Here is a 24,283-nt window from a genome sequence, read left to right on the forward strand (position 1 = left end):
CCTCTTCCAGTCTAGCTATTTCTGCTTCTCAGTGGGAGGTCTTTGAAGTTAATCTTTAAAAGGAGCAATTGGGAGCCCTGAACCAGTTTCTCAACTCATTCTAGTTTAGTTATAGCATCTGGTTCTGTTCTTTTCAGGTTCCTGTACCACACCCTCACCCTGGTATCCAAGAGCCTGGACACAACAGCTTTGCCTATAGGATGAACAGAGATTTCTCCTTGAAGTGCTACATGAAAAAAAACTAGTTTCTAACCCTCAACAGCACTACAGAAGCATCCAGCAATTTGGGAGCTGTTTTGGGACTGCTAATTCAACTTTTTAAGATTAACTCTTTAAAGACCTCCAGCTACCTTGCAAGATAAGTAAAGGAGGGGAGGGAATGGAGAGAAGCCAGGGGTCCCCTCTGTTAGTTCAAGTTTAACACTAGACAGTGAGTTTAAGGTGGCTACCATAGACCAAAACTATAGCTAAAAGGGCATCAATGCTCAGGGGGAAGTAGGAGGAGAGAAAAGGAATTCAAATAGTCCAACAAATTGTAAATATTTTTTTAAACAAACAAAAATCTTCCACAACATATTCAAAAACATTTTTTTTAATCTGTTCCCTAGTACTTCCCCATCTACTAAAGATAATTTTTCTCAGGGGAAGTATACATTGCATACCCTCTTGAAAAACCTGGGATTTAAAATGTGTTTAAAAATGAAACCTAAAATTAAGAGACAAGAAAAAGAAGACATGCCAGGATGCACAAGGTAGCTATTGGCAAACACTGCAGATGGCTAAAAGCAAAAGTCTGTCGCACCCAAAGTGTGCACTATTAGCCTAATAATTTCTCCCCTCCCTCCCTCCACTGTAGATTATTACAATATTAAGCAAGACACTACAACACTCTACTCTGTGAGGTAGGTATTACACTATAGTGAACAGTAAATGACACTGAAAAGTATCCCCTATGTACAATATTACAAATAGTTTCATTCCTCTAGTGTGTCAGATTTTCAATTTAGAAGAAATTCAACTTCATTTTTAAGTGAATTTTGTTTTTAATTGAAAAATTAAAATACAGAGTTGAAGGCTACTGTTCTCATTCAGACAAGATTCCAACTGAAATAAAAATTAATTGTGTTTGAATAGGAACTACAGGACCAGAAACATACTTAACACTATTTCGAAGTGTGAGAGAGAGAGAGAGAGAGAGAGTGTGTGTGCGCGTGTGTGTGTGTGTAAGAGACTGTGTGTGTGTGTACGCGGGCAGTCGTGAGTTACACTTATTTTAGTAGCAAGTGTATTTTTCCCCACTGAACATTTAAAAACAGCCTTTGAACACTGCATATTTCCTCACAACCTTTCTTGTACAAATGGCACTAACCCTAGTCCCTTTTACACTATGCCTTTCTCATTATCAAATACAAAATCCTAAGCTCTGAGGACCAAAAGTATGGAGAAGGATAACTATATATCCATTTTTTATTCTATGAAAGAAATTAAACTCTTGTTCCATTTTAAATTATACAGTGTGGCAGTGGGTTTTTATAGGATATTTCAGTAGAAACAGACTCTCAGGCCATCAATTACAAATCCACCATGTTTACAGCAGCTCAAAATCAAACCTTAGCAAGTATAACAAAGCAAGTGCAACCAGAGTCTGTAGTACTTTGTAGTGCTGTAATACTTTGCCCGAATATCCTTCAGAAATTCTCTAGTACACGACAAACAGATCAACAGAAACGTGTACCCAGCTTTAGAAAAGTCTAATATATCCTACAATCAACTGAGCCGTGTTTAAAGCAGTCAAACCAGCAGCACATCTAAAGTATTAAATATTAACACATTTTAAGAATAAGCATACATGAAATGAAATGCGATAACACTTAAAACACTGTCAATATTTTAGGCTTATTTCAGGTGTATTGTTTTCAGGAACACAGAAACAATATAGTCCACTTAACATTTTGAAAAACATATAGCAAAAAACTAGTTTACACAGCACTTAAATACTAAATAATCATGTTTACGTAAAGTGCAACAGAACTGACGGTATTTACTAAACTGTAACAGGAAGTTTTCTTTTTTTCAGTCTCACTCTCATGATACATCTGAGGAATTTCTGGTATACAAAAGATTTTTAGATTTTAAAAGATGCTCTGCCCTCAAGGCCAAAACCCTACAAGAACTGGCATTCTTTGTTTTCCCCTGGTAGTTAAGTGCAATCAAGCATGTGACTGAGTTCATACATTAACAGAGGTAAAGAACATACAGCCATGTTTTTTCAACAGGTACACCTACTCTGCTATTAGAATTATCACTCCTATTTAGATACTGTACCACAGCAAGACAGAAAAGTTACCTTAATTTGTTTTAAAGCGTTTGCATAGTCCCAAGAGCCAGAAAGTAAAAAGAAATCCAGCAGTTTTATGCAGTTAAAATGGCTACTGTAGATTGGGGAAGTGGTGTCTGTGCTTCAGCTTATGAGTCATACATGAAACTAAGTGTTTCTCAGGGAGGCACGCCCATGTTGCTGTGGGCCCAATTACTCTGCTAGGTCAAACACGCAAATCTGCAGGTAAGAAGGGAAAAGAGAACAACCTGAATCACCCAGCCCCACCTTAGCTAGCAAGAGCAAAGGCCACATACTCTTTGTAACAAACTGAAATGCAGAGTTAGTGCAACATGCACTACTGGCTATTTAAAACCACATTTTAGAAAGTGACTGAAAGGCATTCACTTTGTAAGAAAGCACTTTATTTGTCAAATGCTAAGGAAATAAACATATAATGTTTCATGCTAGCAGCAGAGAACAGAAAAGTCACTGGTGCTGTTGATTGAAGTTGTAAAAAAAAAATCGAACAGGTGCATTAGAGCTTGTTATGTTTGCAAAACAATGAACAAAGAAGGGTTGGAACAATTTACATAGTGATATTAGATATGTTTTTCTGTGCTACTTTTGACTGAATGATACCTAATCTTTGCATGTGCAAAGAGACAATAAATTAATTAGCCTTTATAAATTTAAAACATTTTAGTGTAACCTTATAAAAAATGTAAAACACTAAAAAATGTTTCTGTCTTCACATTAATTGCATAACCTAACATGCTGCTCTTTAGAAGACAATAGTTGGGGATACATAAAATATGCAATTACATCTTACTACATTCTGGTGACAGCTACGGCAATTTCCTGCAATATCCTTGAAAAATCCTAATGAATTAAGTGTAAGTAGCTTTGGAGTCCATTTTATTAAAAATGTAAAGTTTATGTATTATTGTGGAATGGCATGTAGCCCTAGGAAGTGTTATTGTGCCAGACAAGAATGAATTTATGGGACAAAGTGAGATGGGTTTCCCAGGGAGACGTGTATGCAAATATACCTCCTTTGGTTATGCAAGAACTCAGCCTTTTGAAGTTTCAACCTGAGGAGGGGACCTTTAGACCTAAACTGTATAAAAGAATGACTCATAGATTAATGGGTATTCTTGTTCTGAACTAAGAGCTGTTAAGAACTTGTGAAGACAGAAAAACACCTTGATGGAGTTCGAAGGACTGAATCCTACCAGAGTCCTTGTTGGAATTGAGGTTGATCTCTGATAAGTTTATAAGAAGGCATGTAGATTCTTTTATTGTTTTTAATATGTTTTCTCTGTAATGCTTTCACCTTAAGAATAAATATGCTTGCTTATAAAGGGCTATGTGGTAACTTCTAACAGAGGGAGATTACACTGTTTATATTCTCTTTTTTAAGATTTAGCAAAAGCCTAAGTTCCAGATGTATTTTCTTTTTTTGTTTTTAATAAAAAAAAATTAAGAACCTGATTGGTTTTTGTGTCTTAAAAGGTCTGTGCATATGTTTTTCAATTTGCTGGTGGCAACAGCTGGGTTTCCCTTTTGTTTGTTTTCTTCTCAGCTTCCCTGAGGGAGGGGTGGAAAAGCTGAGGGGCCTCAGGGAAAACTTCCCAAGTGAATTTTTCCAGCATTTGCAAGAGGCAGTTTTTCACTTGGGTGGTGGCAGCGTTTACCAAGCTAAGGTCAAAGAAAAGCTGTAACCTTGGGGGGTTTAATACAAGCCTGGAGTGGCAAGTATTAATTTTTAAAATCCTTGCAGGCCTCCACCTTCTGCACTCGACGTGCCAGAGTGGGGAAATCAGCCTTGACAACTAAATATTACAATCTACTCTTTGTTGAACGGTATGAGTATTCTTAAAGCTGAACAAGACACAGGTAATGACCTTGTAGAGCACTTTATGACAGGGGCTATGATTATATAAACACACAGAGACACAAAGAACTAACAAAATTTCAGTCAGAACAAACAAAAATGGGGGATGGGGGAAGGGTTGTTTTTTTTAATTGGGAAGCGGTTCGTGTAGGCTTGATAGTGGACTAGGAAGTGAAAGTGGACTCGAATTTTTACCTTTGAGGATAAAAAAAATCAATTCAAGAGGGATGAGTCCAGTGCATTGGATATGGAGATCATTGCAGGCATAGAGAAGGCACAAAGACCAGAGTGCTATTACTGGTGGAGCAATAGGGCCAAGGTGGAGCACAACAGAAGACAAGAGCAGAAAAGTAGACAGATGACTTTAATGCTCTGCACAATGCTAGATGAGAAGCTTAAACTTCATTCGGTAGCTGAATGGAAACAGTCCAAATACACTTATAGCTAGCAGTAATTAAACAACATCTACCAGCAATTAAACAATAGTTGACCAAATAGCCACTAAGCAAAATGGATTATTTTTATGGAAGTTACTATCTCCACTTGATTACTAGTTATATTTAGTAATTAAGATTAAAGTTTTGTTTTTACTTGCATTCTCTATGATTTCAGTAGGATCACAGTGGATGCAAGACAGGGCACAAGTTGGCTCTCAATTTCCAATAACTAGTGCAATTATCCAGATGATTTTATCAGCTATATTTTATCAAGGTATTTTTCAGCCTACATTAGGAAAGGATGTGAAACAACAAGCTGATCAACAGTCATTGGTTTACCACTCATCAAGTAAAGGTTACCAATGTTATTTCCCTCTAGTTCCATACCAAACTATACATTCATTTTCATTTCTTGCCTGAAAAACGACTCAGTAGGGGTAACATTATGATGTTATTTTAGTCAGAACATATTATCCAGCTCCTGGGGGAGGCATATTGTATTCTCTCTCACTTCATCCACATAATTCTAATACTATCTTCCATGTGCCCAGATAACCAGAAAACGCATTTTGTTCCTGCATTGCAGATTCCTGTGAAGAGTATGAAAACCCTGATAAATTTGACTCTGATGCACCTGGGCCTGTTTCTTTTAGAAATATAGTCCTATAAATTAGATTTCAGTATTTTGGATATGTAGAGAACCAATATGGCATTTTAAGTCTTTTTTCTATGAGGTGTATAGTTAATGCTGCAACTGAAATTATATCATTTTCCCTTCCAAAGAGCAGTTTTGCTCCAAGACCTCATGGAGGAGAGTCAATTTTAAACCATATGCAATCCCAACAGGGAATTTAACGTTTATTACAGTAACTGTAACGTGTGTGTGTGTGTGTGTGTGATCAGACAAACTCTCTCTCTCATGGTAATTCAGCTATGGTTAGAAATGACTGCAGTCAAGTATGATTATAAACTATGCAGAATTTTCTCAGTGCCTCTAATTTAGTTGTGGTGGCCATGTTTTTTAAAAAGCATATATAAAATGCATTCATATTTAATGTGAGGTTAAGCAGATGCATATTCACCATTACTGCTGCATCAGTTTTCTTCCAAATTACTAATGATAATTTTGGGCTCAATTAAATAATAATTAGCTTTTACAGTTGTTCAAATGAGGATGTGACAGACTGGTATATTTCTGTATCATATTGTGAACCCCATTTTGTATTAGAAAGGCAGTGTACCCTATTGCTAGAGCACTGGACTGACACTTAGCAGACCTGGGATCCAGTTCCAGCTCTGCACTGGCCTGATGGGTGACCTTGAGTAAATAATTTCATTGCTCCGTGCCTCAATTTCTCCATCTATAAAATGGGGATAATGACCAGCATTGTAAAGGATGTTGAGATATAATGGTAAAAAGCTCTATATAAGAGCAAGGTATAATTATTACTACGTGCTGAACATTTGTCTAATATTGCACAAGGCAGCTTAGTGTATTGTACTGAATTGTAGACAGTACCCTGCCAAGGTCAGATACAGGAGTCTTCATTGAAGGACAATCTCTGAGAAACATGAATCTAGAGTAGGCAGACTGTGGACCAATTATTATTATTTTATCTGGAGTCTGGACTTTGACCATACCTTGACCAAGAAATTTGGACCTTGACAAAAAATAATTGACTACCCCGATCTACAGCCATTGACTGATTGTCAAGAACTGATCCATCCCCCTGGAACGATGGACTTTCTACACAAGGTGGGGGAGAGAATGATTCAGTGGAGGAGCCTGAAGCATTGCAGGAGTCAGGGGACGCACAAGGCAAAGAGAGACAGAGTCAGAGAGGATGCTGCTGTAAGCAACCATTGCCAAGCCTGAAATGCTGACAAACCTTGGACTCACAGAAGGGGTGAGATCAGACTAGGGAAGGGTGTGTCTCAGGACTTTTTGTTATTTTACAAGGCTCTGTACCTCCCAAAGTTTTTAAGAGTAAAGTGGTTGTGGTTAGCTATCACTTGTTAAGCCAGTATTCCTTGCTTTCCAGCCACATTGTTGACGAAGGGTTAAACTGAACCCAGAGGGCCTACAGTCTAGGTGAGACTCTGAAGGAGCATCTTTAAGTGACGGAGGGAGACAGCTCAGGAGATTTGAGGCAATGGTTTTAGGATCTAGGGTAACTGGAATGCAGAATTCCATGTCTTAAGGAAGGGTGTTGGACAAGAGGTACGAGTCTGGGAGAGAAAGCCCTATACATCCAGAGCGAGACTAGTTGTGATGGAAGTAGGAACTGTCTCTCCTATTTTTATGAACTATCTTATGTTGCTACAAGCAGAAGACATGAGTGGAAGACCCTACAAAGACAATGGAAATCCCAAGGACTGGGCAACTGAACACTTATCAAGGACAGGCTTCCAGCAAGCTAAATATGTGAACTCAATATAACTTTGCAGGACAAGAAAAAGGGCGGAGGTGATGATTACAATTGGGCTCACAGAGACACCGGTCTCCGACCTAAGACTTAGGCTACACTACCACTTATGTCAGCAAAACTTATCACTCAGGGGTGTGGGGAAAAAACCCTGAGTGACGTAAAGTATCAGGGGGTAGCCGTGTTAGTCTGTATCTACAAAAACAACAAGGAGTCTGGTGGCACCTTAAAGACTACCAGATTTATTTGGGCATAAGCTTTCGTGAGTAAAAACCTCACTTCTTCGGATGCATAGAGCGACGTAAGTTTTGCCAACATATGTGATAGTGTGAACAGTGCTATGCTGGCAGGAGAGCTTCTCCTGCCGACATAGCTACTGCTGCTCCTGGAGATGGTTTTATTATGTTGACAGGAGAGCTCTCTCCCATTGGCCTAGAAAAGTTACATGAGCGATCTTACAGCAGTACAGCTACATTAGTACAACTGTGCCACTATAAGCTCACTAATGTAGACATGGCTTAAGACAAAAAGGAACAGGGGTGTCAGGGCCAGGCTGTGGGTGGTCTATGTGCACCAAGTTGACATCAGGAGACAAGTAGCGGGGTGGAGTTCAAGCTGGGTCAGGATGACAGGGAGTCAGAGTCAGGCACCAGGTTACAGACACAAGACAAGTAGAAAAGTCAGGGATGAACTGGGGTCAGAAGCCACAGTCTACGGTCCACAGCAAAGCAAGGTTTGGAGCCGAAGCAAGCAGGCTCTTTGCATCATTGCTCAGACAGTTCCCTATGAAGACTTCCTGGTTTATATACCAGCATGAGCCAATCAGTGGGCTGTGGGGGACGGGGGGCACTAGTCAGGTGCTGGTGGGCCGTACTTCCTGCATTGTCTAGATTCACAGGGTCCTCCAGCAGAAACCCAACCTATGCCTCCATTGGCGATACAGAAGTAGCAGCAACCCAGAACCCCACTGCAGCCCAGGTTCTAGTCCCACAGGCTCTTACAATAGGGCTCGTCTACACGGCCCCACATTTCAACTATGGGGGGTACGAGCTGCAGCATGCACTAGTGGGCTGTGCCATAACTCTTCTCTCTGAATGCTGCTGGCGCAAACTAAATGGTAGAGAGTTTGTGTTAAAGTCGTCTTTCAAACAGCTCTATGCTGATGCGAACAAAGTACCTTTCAATTTGCGCCAGCAGTATTCACACGAGGGAGTTAAAGCATGCTAGTATGCACTACAGTTCATACACCGATTATCTGAACAGTGGAACCATGTAGACATAGCTTGAGACAGTGAAAGAAAATGAAGATGGTTTCTACAGCACCATGGCTCATGACTAAGGCTACATTTTAGTCACGGGTATTTTTAGTAAAAGTTACGGATAGGTCATGGGCAATAAAAAAAAATAGATGGCTTGTGACCTGTCCATGACTTTTACTATATACCACTGACTAAAACTTGGGAGGGAGGGGACAGGACGGGGGGTGGTGTGGATGCTGGGGGGGAGGGGGCGCTGTGGATGCTCAGGGGGAGGACATGTCGGGGGAGGTGCCACGGGTAGTCAGGGGGTGTGGCCGGGGAGAGGACGTGCCACGAGTGCTGGGGGGAGGGTTGGCAGGGCTGGGGCAGGGGCAGGTTCCCTACCCAGCTCTTGAGCGCCACATGATGTCTCCGCCTCGCCCCAAGCCCCGGTTCCACACCTCCCATTGGCTGGGAACCATGACCAATGAGAGTGGTAGGGCAGAGGCAGCACATGGAGCTATGAGCTGAAGGAGGGCCCCCTCCCCCCTTGCAGGTAAGCACCAGGGAGGACAGGGGAGAGGGGAGCTGGCCACTTCCTGCGGGAAGTGGAGTGACCCGGCCTCAGCCTGCTCTGCTTCCCTGGCTCCCAGGCTTAGGGGGAGGGGGAAACCACCCCCAGCACTTGCTGGTGGCGTGGCTGGGAGCCAGGGGAGCAGAGCAGGCTGGGGCCGGGTCGCTCTACTTACCGGTAAGTGCAGGCCCGACCACTTCTGGAGTCTCAGGGGAGTGGGGGCGGGGCGGGGGCCCTGGGGAAGAGCCGGAGCAGGGGCTAAAGCAGCATGCATCTGCGCAGGGCACCAGGAAATGTGGTGCCCCACATTTCCTGGTGCCCTACGCAGCTGTTTACTTTGCGTATGGGTAAGGACGGCCTTGATCTTAGAAGCACGTGGAACCTAGTTCCCTCTAAGCTGATCCTGAACATTAATGTCAGGTAAGTAATTATCCCGTTTTTTTACAGATGAGGAAATGGCGTCACAAATTGTAAGCCACAAAGTCCATGTCAGAGCCAAAATTAGAACTCAGGACATCCTATGTATCTAGATTCTTCTATAGATCCCATCATCATAGGATCCTAGCACCCCTCCCTTACTTTTAAGGTACTTTCAAGTATTTATAGAGCCTCTTCTTCCCCTCACTTCCCAAGATTTTAGTACAAACAGAATCTAATAGATGGATCATGGAATGGGGGTTAGGAGTCTTGGATTATAAACAAAACTCTGCTACCAATTCAATGAATGACCTTTGGTGAATATTATTTAACATTTCTGTGTCCGTTCTAATGTACACACCAAATATAGGACTTCGGAAACAAAACATATAAAAGCACACATTTTCATTGTATTTTTCTAGACTTTAATTAGGCATTTAGGGAATAGAATATGGGAGTAGAAACAACTATATGTAGAAGCCAATCTCCCTTTTAAAGCTTGGGCTGGAGAGGAGAAAGACAACTGGGTGATGTTTAAATGGTACCCTTTAGAAGATGAGTAAGAGTGTTTCCTTTTAGAAAATGATGCAAAAAAGTTATTTCACAAGTCTACAGTTAAGCAACTCCTAGCCCTTACAAATTAATTGTATGTCTGTGAGTAGTGGAGGTGGGGGTGAGGCAGATGTTTAAACTAACATGAATTGACAACTGAGAACTAAATTAGAGAGAAAAGTTCATCCTGTCTATACATTCAAGTTGGTTTTGTGCATTTCCTAGTGCAGAAGAAATTTTAGATTTGCTTTGCAGATGGCTTTCATAGATCAGCCTCCCATACAGTCCCAATCATGACTTTGTACAGCCTTGCACAGTACAGCACATTTTGGGAAAATCTCTCTTGATTGAAGATAAAGGATTTACACTTCATTTTTCAAAGTCATATTACAGCTGATTTGCTCTCATGTATACATATGCAAAACAAGGCCAAAAATTTTGAATATGCAATCCTAAAGTTACATACCTAAATAAGTGTCCTAATTTTCAAAAGAGTGCCAAGTACTGAAATTCCCATTGTCTTGTCAACAATGAGTAGCTTTACTCAAATATTCCCACTGAACTATGTTAAAACTGAGGGAAGTCATAGTGTAGACAAGGCTACACAGGCTAGAATGGTTTTCATTGCCATTTTAGTAAAACCTTCTAAAAAAAGTTTAAATCAAAACTGTGGCAAAAATGTTTCTAAGTGTTCTCCATGCTTCCCATCAGTTTTAACAGCAGCTGAAGCAGTGTGAATTGTTTCGGTAAAGTTTCACCACTGCAGACAAATCCATTTACTTTAATGGATGATGTGGTTCCTCAGCATTTCTGAAAATAAGGCTGCTTAATTTTAGGAACTCACACATGAAAATCTCAAACCAAATTCCTGAACTAAAATATAGCAGTATTTGTACAATTCAGTTTCCAAGTAAGTCAATGCCACTTTATGTCAGGGAATATTTTAAGACAACATACACTATATTCCTATGGGGGGGGGGAGGAGGAAGAAGGGAAGACACATTAAAGCAGTGGTTTTCAATCTTTTTGGCCTCAGGAGCCATTTGTATATGTTTATGGCCTGTCACTACCCAGTAAATAGTCTAGGGTTGGAGGCCCTGAGATGGTTTTGGTCAGGTTCTGCCCCGCTGGGGGCAGGGCCAGCTTTAGGGTGATTCACCCGATTCCCCCAAATTGGGCCCCGCGCCCCTAAGAGGGCCCTGCAACATCCCTAAGGACCCTCTGCCGCCGTAGGCACTGGCAGCCAATAGAGCTGCTGCTGAAGTCCCGCCGCTCTCTTCGGCGGCAGCTCTTTCGCATCAGGCCCCGCAGCGCCTAAAGCTGGCCCTGCCTGGGGAGTTGGGTCCTGCCTGGCACTCATCCCACAGTGGCAGCTCCTGCAGCTTCTGTGCCGTGGGGCTGAATGGGCTTGGCTCTGTGCTCCATTCATTGCAACCTCCAGGGTTGCAGCGCCGCTCAGGTTTGGTCCCGCTCTCCTGACTGGACCAAATTTGTGTGAATGGACTTGCGACCTGTCTCATGGGGTTGCAGTGTCACTCACTCAAATTGGCCTATCCGAACTCCCGTGATCATGCTGTCTGGGCCAAACCTGAGTGGCGCTTGCACCCCAGAGGTTGCAGTGCTGGGAACAGCCAGCCCTGTGAGACAGGAGCCACAGGAGGTGCCATGCAACCCTTTGAAATGTTCTGGTGACCCAATTCTGGATCCCAACCCATAGGGAGAAACGCTGCATTAAAGGATATTTTTCCTGAAGTTGTGGCTGTGGTTTTAGTTGTACAACTCCCCATTCTCTGAAAAGTAACCCTTAGCATTCATATCCCATGAAGTTGCTTTAAACAAACAAATGGGATTTTGAAAGTGCTCAGTGTGGTGGAAGTGAGGCTACTCTGCCATAATTTATGAACAATGTATTGTGACCTGGTAGTTGGGGGATTTACTGTAGGACTATGTTGGTTTAGTTCCATAGCAGATTGTGGAAAAACATGAAGGAAACAGGATAATGACACCAGATAGTTACCCATCAATCAGCACTTCGGGGACAATGCAAGGGCCTTTTGCTTTGATGACCTAACTCCAACCCCCTACAGAGCTCACCAAACTTCTTTTGTTTGTAGTGTTGTTGTATCAGTGTTGGTCCCAGGATATATGAGAGAGACAAGGTGGGTGAGGTAGTATCTTTTACTAGATCAACTTCTGTTGGTGAAACAGACAAACTTTCCAGCTGCACAGAGCTCTTGGTCAGGTCTGGGAAAGTGGCACCAGACCCCACCGTAACAACAGATGCAAAACTTGCAGATATATTGCTACTGCTATAAGAACAGGAGTACTTGTGGCACCTTAGAGACTTCTTCGGAAGTGGTCTGTAGTCCATGAAAGCTTATGCTCTAATAAATTTGTTAGTCTCTAAGGTGCCACAAGTACTCCTGTTCTTTTTGCAGATACAGACTAACACGGCTGCTACTCTGAAAACTGCTACTGCTATGATGATCAATTACCCCCCTCCGCCGCCCCAAGACACCTTTCAAGATCCATGGGTCCTATACATTGTCTATCACAACATGTGTTATATCTCATCCAGTACATTAAATGTCCCAAGAACAACTGTAGGGGTTAAACCAAACAATCACTAAGTTCTTGAATAAACTCATATAGAAAAATGATAAAAGACAAAAACTATATCATCTGTGAGTGAACACTTCTCACAAAGCTATCATTCTATACCTGAACTCTCAGGCCTTGGCTACACTGGCAATTCACAGCGCTGCACTTGCTGCGCTCAGGGGTGTGAAAAAACACCCTCCCCCGAGCGCAGCGAGTGCAGCACTGTAAAGCGCCAGTGTAATCAGAGCCTGCAGCGCTGCACGCTCGCTCGCAGCGCTGCAAGCTATTCCCCTCGGAGAGCTCTCTCGCAGCGCTGGCGGCGCGACTATACACGCGCTTCACAGCGCTGCCGCGGCAGCGCTGTGAATCCGCGAGTGTAGCCAAGGCCCCAGTTCTTGTCCTCAAAGAAAACTGGCACAAGGCTTTTGAAAGATGAGCCTGGGAGTTTAAATTCCTACCTTTGCTAGATGCTATAAACCATGGACTCAATATACACACTGGTTTTGTCTCATTACAACAATCTGTAACTCACTAGCTCTCCTTTGTCCTATGATTGCAGAGGTGTTAACTGCCCACTTCACCTGGAATGGTCTCTTCCAACATGTGTTAACTCCTTCTGCTTAATCTGTTCCACCTTGTATTTAGCTATGACACACTGATTTCCCAAGATTATCCCTTTCACCAACAGAAGTTGGTCCAATAAAAGATTTTACCTCATTCACCCTCTCTCTCTCAAACAGGGGTGAAAGTGGGCCGGTACAGGGTACCGGTAAGAAGCTGGTACTGGCCCATACACATCTGACATCAAAGCGCTGCCACAGCAAAGGACGGTATGATGGGATAGCCTAATTTTAGCAATTAATTGATCTTTGATTATTAGCAGGTAAATATGCCCAATGGTCTGTGATGGGATGTTATAGATGGGGTGGGATCTGAGTTACTACAGAGAATTCTTTCCTGGATGCTGGCTGGTGAGTCTTGCCCACATGCTCAGGGTTTAACTGATCGCCATATTTGGGGTCGGGAAGGAATTTTCCTCCAGGGCAGATTGGCAGAGGCCCTGGAGGTTTTTCGCCTTCCTCTGCAGCGTGGGGCACGGGTCACTTGATGGAGGATTCTCTGCACCTTGAGGTCTTTAAACCACGATTTGAGGACTTCAATAACTCAGGCATAGGTTAGAGGTTTGTTACAGGAGTGGGTGGGTGAGAGTCTGTGGCCTGCGTTGTGCAGGAGGTCAGACTAGATGATCATAATGGTCCCTTCTGACCTTAAAGTCTATGAGACCCTCCTTAAAGCCTCCTTTAACGTTGCTGCCCCTTCCTCCCCCCCAGTTGGTGGCCCTGCCGGCAGCACTTTAACATCATTGCTCCGTTTCCCCTCTACCCCCCCCAGGGCCGCCGACAGCGGGGGGCAAAAGGGGCAGCTGCCCCAGAGCTGGCGATTTAAAAGGGCCCAGGGCTTGCAGCAGCAGCCGGAGCCCCGGACCCTTTTACACTGCCGCCGGAGCCCCAGGTGGTGCAGGCCAGGCAGCGCGGATGGGCTGGCTGGGGGAGGCTGACCCTCAGCCCCATACTGGTAAAAAATTAATATTACTTTCACCCCTGTTCTCATACTTATTTTGGGCAGCAAGGTCCAAGTTTGAGAAGCTGAGAGCAAAGACCCTGACTAGTTCAGAAAGGACACTCCCTCAAGGAGAGGGAAGACATAAACAAACAGACTGACATACCTGATCCCTGCTGGGGTTTCTGAAGAGGTTATACCTCCCTGGGTTCCATCAAGGGGATGCTAAGATTTAAGGTACATCAGACATGCACGTACTGAATTTATTACCTCTCCTGGGCTGGTCACTGTATTCAGCACTAGTGTCAGACTCCCAAAGGAAAGGAATCCCATCAACCTACTGAGTAAGCACAGTCACTACACAGGGTACTGAAGCCCCAGGGCCCGGTCTAAGAGTGGGAGAATCTCAGGATTCCATTGCAGGAAAGGTAAAGGCCTGTCACTCAGAGACCAGAGAGGGAGCAGAGTGCAGCTCAGCAAGGTTAACTGACACTTAGCATTGGCCTAACTTTGCTCCAACATCCCTCCCTATACACACAAATACACCCTCACTGTTTTATTTGTACATTTGTTTTTACAAGTACATTGCAAGTGACTTTATATGATCCAATTACACCTATCAGTAACTTTAATGGGAGTCACACTGTTAAACCCCACAAAACAAGTAGAAAAGAGATAAATTTAGTTTAGACTCACAAAAGAAAATGAAGAGGAGAGTTAAAATGTCACCTGTATGTGTTTTTAATGAAATAGAGCACAACCCTGCTTTTTTCAGATTGAGGAGGAGGAGGAAACCCATTGTGGTATACCCAATATTGTGATTAACAATATTCAGACAAATATGAAACATAAACAAGGCTATTGCACCTCAAAACACACTTCTACTTATTTGGGTATATTTTAGTTTTAATGTAATACTTCCTGATGCTCCTCACCCATGGAACACTAACCTGATCCACAAGACCACACCCCCTTACGCACTCAAATCTTTCCTATAGGCCAACTTCAACCATCACCCCCTGCAAGAGGTTAGTCAACTAATGGCAAGGTTGAGGAACAAATGAAGATAGACAGATATCTAAAAAGTAAAGCAATAAGAATTCAATATCAAGAGATAGGGAATCACCACCTTCACCATTTTACTTGTATTTTATGTCTTTCCCTTACTTCTCGTCTGAAGAAGCTTACAATATAAGAAGACAAACAGGTACTTTGCTTTCCTTCTCATTTTAGGTACTACTGTAATTGAATTAATAAATGCATTATTCTAGTTAATACTATACTACCGTTACATGGTGTAATAATATTGATGCTTTATTAACAGGAGACCTCACTATTACATATTTGCTGATAAATTGTACAAAGTGACCTGATATTTTTGTTAGAATTATTAGGCATTCTGGGAAATTAATGTACAGTAATGGTACATTTTTGTGCTGAATTCTCAGGTGGCAAGGATAAGAAGAGCAGCCTGCACTGAAAACTATTCAAAATGCACCTCACTTGTATGTTCAGTGTCCTACTTCATTATCTTTGCAACTGCGATCCAATACACAGTAAGTGGATTTTGTTATTTTTGTTGCGTCTTAAAGGGATCCAATAAACTTGAAATAGTCAGTTTAAAAGACTAGTTAAAAGTACTAGATGCCCTGTCCATATTTTTAAGTGTTCTTTTCCCTGTTGTGCAAAAGGCCCATACAAATGATAGGAGAAATAAGTGTGGAAGTGAACCTGACTATACACAGAGTACTGTCAAGTGTACCACATAAACAAAATGAAAGAGAAAAATCCTACATTGTGACAATAGTAGTAAAATTTTCTAGAAAGAAGTGAGTTTGATGGTAACCCTTTAAACAGTACACCGATATCAGGATAGTCTCTAGCAGGACAAGTTTCAGAGAACTAATTTTCTGTGAGATCAAACAAATGTTCTTTTGCTTTAATAGGAGGTTCATATTTGCTCAAGATGCTTTGTTGGAACGATTTTCAGAATCCATGCCTTGTCAATTATAGTTAGAGGTATTAACATGGTAGTTAAAGGCCACTCATGGCTCTCAGCATTCACACTCTGCCTGTCTCACATACACAATGGCAACCTGGAAATATTTAGAAATGTCTCATTAAAATTGGTATTTTATAATCCACTAGAAAAATGAAGGAAAACAAGTCAAGCAAAAGCATTACTAAAGAAGTGTACAAAATGAAACCATATTACATACACAGATACATTATGTTTAAAACAGAATGGTTGCTTAACCAGAGCGTACTGTAGTCCATCAATCCATCCCAATTAAGTTGCTTCAATTTTACGTTATACATTGGTACCACGAGGTGTCCAGTACATTTTTGGATGTTGAAAGACATTAACAAATAATAAAATACTTCCTGCAATCAAAATCAATTGTCCACAAAAGAATTCTTCACAACTAGATTTGTCAGTATAAAAATCAAATCAAGAATGAAGCTTATGTTTGTCAAAGTTCATTTGCAAGGAATGCTATTATTCATGGGAAAAATATTTGGTACAGTCTGAGACAAACATACAGATATGCACTGAAGTTACTGCATAGCAATGTTAGTATTACTATTAGGCCTTTTAAAAGGGAGCAGGAAGAAAAGATCAGAATGTTCCCTGTCAAACTCTCTCCTAAGGGAGAACAGTAAGACTCGCCCTCAGCTAAGAAAGTCTGGATCCAAAGCTGCAAAAAAGGCCTTTTGCAGCTCAGTCCTTTTTTATTTAGACAAACAGGCCAGGGTGTGGAAGATCCAACATCCGAGAAAGTAGGCCATATTGCAGGAGATAGGTACTTACACACTAACAACAGTGATTTAAATTGACACTTGTTTTAGAGGGCTTGTCTGCACTACAAAATTAGGTCGACTCAAGTTAGGTCAACCTACAGCCACTGTAGTAATTAAATCAGCTGTTGGTGTTCACACTACCCTCCTTCTGTTGGCCGTGTGAGTTCTCATCATGAGCACTTAAACTGACTGAAGTGGGGCACTGTGGGGTACTGACAGCTGTGCAGGGCTCACAGCTGGACACCTCCCCCCAGGGCTGATAGCACCAGCTGTGAGCCAGGCTTGGGGCTCAATTTCACAGCAGGGAGCCTACCAGCAGTGAAATTGACATTCTTGTCAATTTTACCGCTGCTATTATTTTACATTTCTCTGTAGTGTAGACCAGACAATGATGATTAGCATCTATTGTATATATGCATAAGTAAGTATAATACATAGAATGAAAGGAAATCTAGTTAAAAACATTTTACAATGCTGCAGGCAGTTTTAATAAATATGTTTAGATGCTTCAGAGAGCAATGAATTGACACAAAAATTTTCCTGTACTATTCACGATGTAAACACAGAGGGAGAGAGAGAGAGGTGTACTTATCATTGACCTTACAACTTCTTTGATTACTGACAATTGATATAAGGACAATATAAAGAGAGGAACAAGAAAGAAAAATTGTGTGGAAAAGTAAACTGGTTTACAACAGAGATAAAAACATTCGTAATGCACATATTGCCATTCTGTTTGAGAACAGACCATGAACAAACCGCATCTATAGAAAGATAGCTAGTCACATGTAATGCTTGCTTAAACAGCACAGGAAATGTTTAGAATGTTTTCAGTATAAGGATCACCTGTACAAGTATAAGCTAAATTAATTAATCCATTTGGGGGCACTAATTCAGGCTATTTTCATTTGTTTTCTTTCTGTATTAGTATCCTTATAATAGAAATGGTGGAGAAGAGGTCAGAGATGGGAGGGGGGAATAAAATAAAGATTGGGGGAATATAAAAGAGAGAAAGTAGGGAGTTTGGGGGTTGAAGTTAAGGGTACTGTAGGCTGGAATGACAAAATTTTGACCTATCAGCTGTAGTTCAAGTTAGACATTTGCAAATGCATCTCTTCTGTCATGGAAAACAGGAAGATTAGTAGTACATCTAAGATTCCAGTTCTGTGATACAGTCTATGAAATAGATTTTTCACCTCTACTATGTTATCTGCCCACAAGAATGAAGCAAAACAGGCATACCCTAAAAGAAATCTGGGCTCATGAAAGCCCAAGATAGTGGAGGTAGCAACTACCCTTGATTTGTTTGCCTAAAGCTGCCCAAGAGTATAATTTGTATTGCGATGGAAGACTTCTCTGGGAGCAGGGTGAACGATATCATGAAGCAGATGTTAAGAGTGAAAAAGAATATTAAGGTAGGCATAATTTCGCACGTGTGATTTTCTCCCACTTCCCAATGACTGAGTTCACTCATTTTATAGAAGCATCCAATTCCTTCCCTTTTCAAGATGTTATAACAGTACTAAGCACTGCTAGTGCTTTATTCCAGACACTCTATATACATTCATTAATAGATAATATTAGTACTATATACATTCATTAATAGATAATATTAGTATGTACTATACATTTGAATATTACAGAATAGACATTTAGTCCTGTTCCTTTTCTCCTCCAAGTTTATCCATCCTTGAGGAGTCCTTCAGCTTCAGAAACCTCTGTGCTTTGGCAACTGTCCCTCTGGCTAAGTGAGAAATAACTCTCCAGAACATGTTTCAGAGTAACAGCCATGTTAGTCTGTATCCGCAAAAAGAAGAACAGGAGTACTTGTGGCAGCTTAGAGACTAACAAATTTATTAGAGCATAAGCTTTCGTGGACTACAGCCCACAAGTGGGCTGTAGTCCACGAAAGCTTATGCTCTAATAAATTTGTTAGTCTCTAAGCTGCCACAAGTACTCCTGTTCTTCTTTCTCCAGAACATAGATGTCACCCCCTCAAGTTATCCTGGATGGATGAGGGTGCTCTCACCCCAAGGTGGCACCACTTCCTCCAGAGAATTTTTACTCTGCTGCTGACCAAAAGGTTTTATTTCCTGAAGTTTTATTTTTAACTTTCCCTTTTGTTGTTGAGCACATCAGATATGTAGCCAGTTTCATATGCCCACCACAGTTACACCATCATTATCTATGGTCAAAGAAATCTTCTACTGACAAGCATCTTTAGGCAAGATTAACACTGGGCCAATTCCTTTTCTTGATACAGTAGCCAGTGAACACTCTCCCTTTTCTGGAGAAGGGGAAAATGAGAATTTTAAATAAATAATTCCCCCCTTTCTCAGGACAGTTAGCAAAACAAACATAGCTTCTTGTTTTCAGTCATCTGTCCTATCTCACCAGCTAGACGTCTGCTCTTTTCCAGGCTACAACCAAAAACCTCCAGCAACCATTCTCTATTTCCTTTTATCTCTGATCCTTAATTGTTCTCTGCAGACTGCTTTCTTTCCTAAGAGATCCCTGTTCATTTCAGCTATTTGATCCTGCCTCCCTGCAATACCCACAGGGTAGGGCAAATTCTCTTCTCTCAGCCTCCTTGAAAACTAATTTTAGCCCCTCTACCCCATCGATGGACATGTCCTTCTAAGGTCAGGTCTTCACTACAGGGGGGGGTCGATTTAAGATACGCAAATTCAGCTACGCGAATAGCGTAGCTGAATTCGACGTATCGCAGCCGACTTACCCCGCTGTAGGGACGGCGGCAAAATCAACCGCTGCGGCTTCCCGTCGACAGCGCTTACTCCCACCTTCGCTGGTGGAGTAAGAGCGTCAATTCGGGGATCGACTGTCACGTCCCGATGGGACACGATAAATCGATCCTCGAGAGGTCGATTTCTACCCACCGATTCAGGCGGGTAGTGTAGACCTAGCCTTCGTGCTTTTTCAAAGTTGCGTGAGTGTACAGTATCGCACATCCTCACAGCTTGAAGTGAATAGCAGGAGTTATGCCCACAGATGTGGAGATTGTGTACCAAAATGAAAGCAATGTGGCCACCATTCAACCTAGATTGCTTCACATGAACACATATTCTGAATAACAAAACAACAAAAAATCCACAGCCAGAGAATATACAAACTGAAAAAATATAAACCACTGCAGCCAATTTTGATACACACACACATAATCTAAAGGATAAGAATGCAACCCGTTTTGCAAGCAATGTTTTTATTTACAGAAAGTACAAAGCACAAAGGGAGTTTTGCAGCCCTAAGAGTACACAGTTGAAGAGCTTGCAACCTAAACAGATAAACTAAAGGTTAAGGCTAAAGGAAACAAGATGAAAGCAAAAGACTGAGCAGCTACTTTTACTATATTCTTTGAAATTTGTAATGATACTAGAGATTGTAAGATGGCCACCTCCTTCCTTGCCCCATATCTTTTTCTTTTTAATTTTAGCCAGTCTTCCTCCTTCTCTACCTCTTCACTCCTACTATGAAGCCCACTTCAACAAGAGTGCCTTTCTCCCAGAGCAATACTGCCACACTTAGAATCAGTGAAGGCATTTGTGCCAAAACCTTTCATTTAACCAGAGGAGGTTGACAGTAGAGCAGCAGTTCTCAAACTGAAGGTCAGGACCCCAAAGTGGGTTGCAAACCCATTTTAATGGGGTCACCAGGGCTGGCATGAAACTGGCTGGGTTGTGTGGCTGAAGCCAAAGCCCCACCACCCAAGGCTCAGGCTTTGACTTCAGCCCTGGGTGGTGGGACTCAGGTTACAGGCCCCCCATCTGGAGATGAAATGCTTTGGCTCTCCCACACACCTTGGGGCAGGGCTTGGGCGGGCTCAGGCTTTGGTCCCCCCTTCCTGGGACCGTGTAGTTATGTTAACACAGTACAGTACTATATTTGCCTTTTTTTTTTTTTTTTGGTCTCTGCTGCTGCCTTATTGTGTACACCTCTACCCCAATATAACACGACCTGATATAACACGAATTCAGATATAACTCGGTAAAGCAGTGCTCCGGTGGGGCAGGCTGTGCACTCCGGTGGATCAAAGCAAGTTCGATATAACGCGGTTTCACCTATAACGCGGTAAGATCTTTTGGACAGCGTTATATCGAGGTAGAGGTGTACTTCTGGTTCTAAGTGGGGTGTTTGGTTGACTGGTCAGTTCGTATCTCTGGTATTTGTAATTCTGAGGTTCTACTTTACTTCGGCTTTACAGGAGCTGATATTTGTGGATGAGGGTCAATTCTGCTAGTGGATTTGCTCATGATTTAGGGCATGTCTTCACTAGCGCTTTAACGTGGCTGTGTAGTTGTGGCACCAGCACTGGGAGAGAGCTCTCCCTGAGCTATTAAAAAAAAACAAACAAACACCCACCTCCATGAGAGGAGTAGCTCCCAGCGCTGGTACACTGTCTACACTGCCACTTTACAGTGCTGAAACTTGCAGCACTCAGGAGGGTATTTTTTCACACCCCTGCGCGAGAAAGTTGCAGCGCTGTAAAGTGGCAGTGTAGACAAGGCCTTAGCCTGATAAAACATTCAACAAGTTCCTAGAGTAACTGATAGGTGCCTTTCTTGTATATTTTATTAGAAATGTAAATAAATAAAAACTCCCTCCCTCTTTTTCCTGATGAAATAGGGTGAAAAACATAATTTTGTACAAATACAACCAACTGTTTCTAGAACAGGAGGCAAAGGAGAGTGAAACAAAACAATTTTGAGTAAGAGCATAATCAGAATAATGTAAGTGTGGTAATTAGAAAGTAGATCTGTTTAAAGGCAGATAAGTAAGCACAGAATAGTCAACTGAAACGCAAACACAAATGGAAGTTAGTTAACCTTTTGACTCCAGAAATCAAGATTTTCCAACAATAAGATTCACAGTATGCAGCCAGGTACAACATGGGACCACAGATGAATGAAGCCAACAGCATACTGATGGAGAAAGACACAAGTTATTATAGAAATAAAGAAATTAGACTGTTTTTAACTTAGAGTAAAAATACAAGCCAGATGCATAATTACATCTCCAATAAATAAAATATGGAGCAAAGATGATGGAAATTAATTTCATAATGGTTAAATTTTAACTACAGCACTATTGGAACCAAACAGTCCCAACCAACAACGGGAACCTGGAGCTTCTCTTACTAAAGTACAGCCAAATTCTGTAATAGTAACCCACTACCGGCCCACAACGTTAATCCAACCTTATGCCAAGGTTCTGCTTCTCCTTTTCCCACATATGAATTAGCATCTCCAAAAATATCTCCACCAGAAAAGCCAGGTCCTATAACATTCAAAATGCAAACAACCTTGATACATAGAAGGCTTCTTCTTGTAGGCCAGCTGAAAGGGACTACTGGCCAAGACTGTTTTACAAACTTTTATTTAAAGAAAACAAGAGGGGTGAGGGATGTTACTGGAGAGAAGACAAAGATTGTGAACTTGATTCTAAAATGTAGTATTCATGCAAAACTCCTCTTGATATCAGTGGATATTACATAAGTAAGGAGTGCAGGATCAAGCTGTAAGGGTGAAATCCTGGCCTCCATGGAAGTCTAGGGCAAAATTCCCATTGACTTCAGTAGGGGCAGGATTTCACCTAAGAGGTAAGAAAAAGGAAAATGGCTGGAGAGAAGAACTGAAGGGGACAGAGAGATGGGCAGAAGAAATTTTTTTTTTAAATAAGTGTTAAATGCTAGATAGAGGAGAAGGAAAATAGCAGAGAAGGATGGCAAGTATAAGTCTTTAAAACACATGTCATAACTATAAAGGGAAGGGTAACAGCCCTCCTGTGTACAATGCTATACAATCCCTCCTGGCCAGAGACTCCAAAATCCTTTTACCTGTAAAGGGTTAAGACGCTCAGGTAACCTGGCTGACACCTGACCCAAAGGACCAATAAGGGGACAAGATACTTTCAAATCTTGGTGGGGGGAAGGTTTTTGTTTGTGCTCTTTGTTTTGGTGGTTGTTCAATCTGGGGACTAAGAGGGACCAGACATCAATCCAGGCTCTCCAAATCTTTCTGAACAAGTCTCTCATATTTCAAACTTGTAAGTAAACAGTCAGGCAAGGTGTGTTAGTTTTATCTTTGTTCTCTCAACTTGTAAATGTACCTTTTACTAGGGTGTTTACTCTGTTTGCTGTAACTTTGAACCTAAGGCTAGAGGGGGGGTCCTCTGGGCTCCTTAAGTTTGATTACCCTGTAAAGTTATTTTCCCTCCTGATTTTACAGAGATGATTTTTACCTTTTTCTTTAATTAAAAGCCTTCTTTTTAAGAACCTGATTGATTTTTTCCTTGTTTTTAGAACCAAGGGGGTTGGATCTTGATCCACCAGGAGTTGGTGGGAGAAAGGAGGGGGATGTTTAATTTCTTCTTGTTTTAAGATCCAAGGGATTTGGATCTGTATTCACCAGGGAATTGGTGAAGAGTCTCTCAAGGCTACCCAGGGAAGGGAATTAGCACATTGGTAGTGGTGGTAGAGGACCAGATCTAAACTGGTAGTTAAACTTAGAAGTTTTCATGCAGGCCCCCACATCTGTACCCTAAAGTTCAGAGTGGGGAAGGAGCCTTGACAACACAGATGAGATAAAGATATGTTTGGGTGTTGTTGCCCTCCTACTCTGAGGCTGAGCATGTATGTCAAGATCTTGTAATCAAATTCATGCAGGCGGACATGTGCCTGTGTGAAGCCCTACTGATTTTGTAGAGGAACAGCCTTACTTGATCAGATCAATGGTCTAGTATTCTGTTTCCAACTGTGGTCAGTAGCAGATGCTTCAAATAAAAGTACAAGAAACACCATAATAGGCAATTACGGAATAGCTTGTCCTTAAAGGATTTTTAGTACAGGCTAGAAAAAGAGTGTGGGTTTTTTTGGTTTTCCTGTTGGTTAGTTGGTTGGTTGGGGGTTTTGTGTTTTGTTTTGGTTTTTTTTTGGGGGGGGGGGGGGGATGACACCTATCCAAAAATGTAAGTTTTCCAATAAAAATGCTCAGCCAATCAGATGTTTGTACTTTTATTAAAATCAATAGTAACTTCTACTTTATTAATCTAGCCTCAAGATACAATTTTCTAGGCTACTTGAGAGAAAATTAATTTCAGCCTATTCCAATCCTGTCAATTTATTCATTTTTTAAAATTCAAAATAGCCACTACATTAGGGAAATTTTACAAAAAAATTACAGCTTGTGTTTGCATTTTCATGCTCTTGGACAGACCCAAGTCACAAATATTCAAGCAGGTATTTTATGTATATTCAGCCTATTAAAGGCATACAGAACATGTGATGATACACACACACCAGTGTGCATGCTGGAGGGTGAAAATCTTAACAAGATACTTTTTGGAGCGTAGTCAGCATCTGTAGTTTATCTTAGATACTGTTATTCCTGCAAAACAACTGCTTTTCAAAGACACTAAAATGTCTTGGTCCCATCAAAGAATATGGTAA

At 41.6% G+C, this 24,283-nt stretch overlaps 1 protein-coding gene across 4 annotated transcripts in view; it reads right to left on the bottom strand.

The window, feature by feature from the left end:
• Positions 1-24,283, bottom strand: part of ELF1 (E74 like ETS transcription factor 1) — a 125,505-nt gene that overhangs the window by 84,715 nt on the left and 16,507 nt on the right. The window contains exon 1 of one of the 4 annotated variants that reach the window (XM_054013793.1): positions 2,348-2,449. The exons of the other annotated variants lie outside the window; for them this stretch is intronic. The gene's annotated coding sequence lies outside the window, so the exon portion shown is untranslated. Of the gene's footprint in view, positions 1-2,347; positions 2,450-24,283 lie in introns of those variants that run through there. 4 annotated transcript variants of the gene reach the window in all.

This window comes from Malaclemys terrapin, chromosome 1 (assembly GCF_027887155.1).
Source record: "Malaclemys terrapin pileata isolate rMalTer1 chromosome 1, rMalTer1.hap1, whole genome shotgun sequence".
NCBI classification, from domain to species: Eukaryota; Metazoa; Chordata; order Testudines; family Emydidae; genus Malaclemys; species Malaclemys terrapin.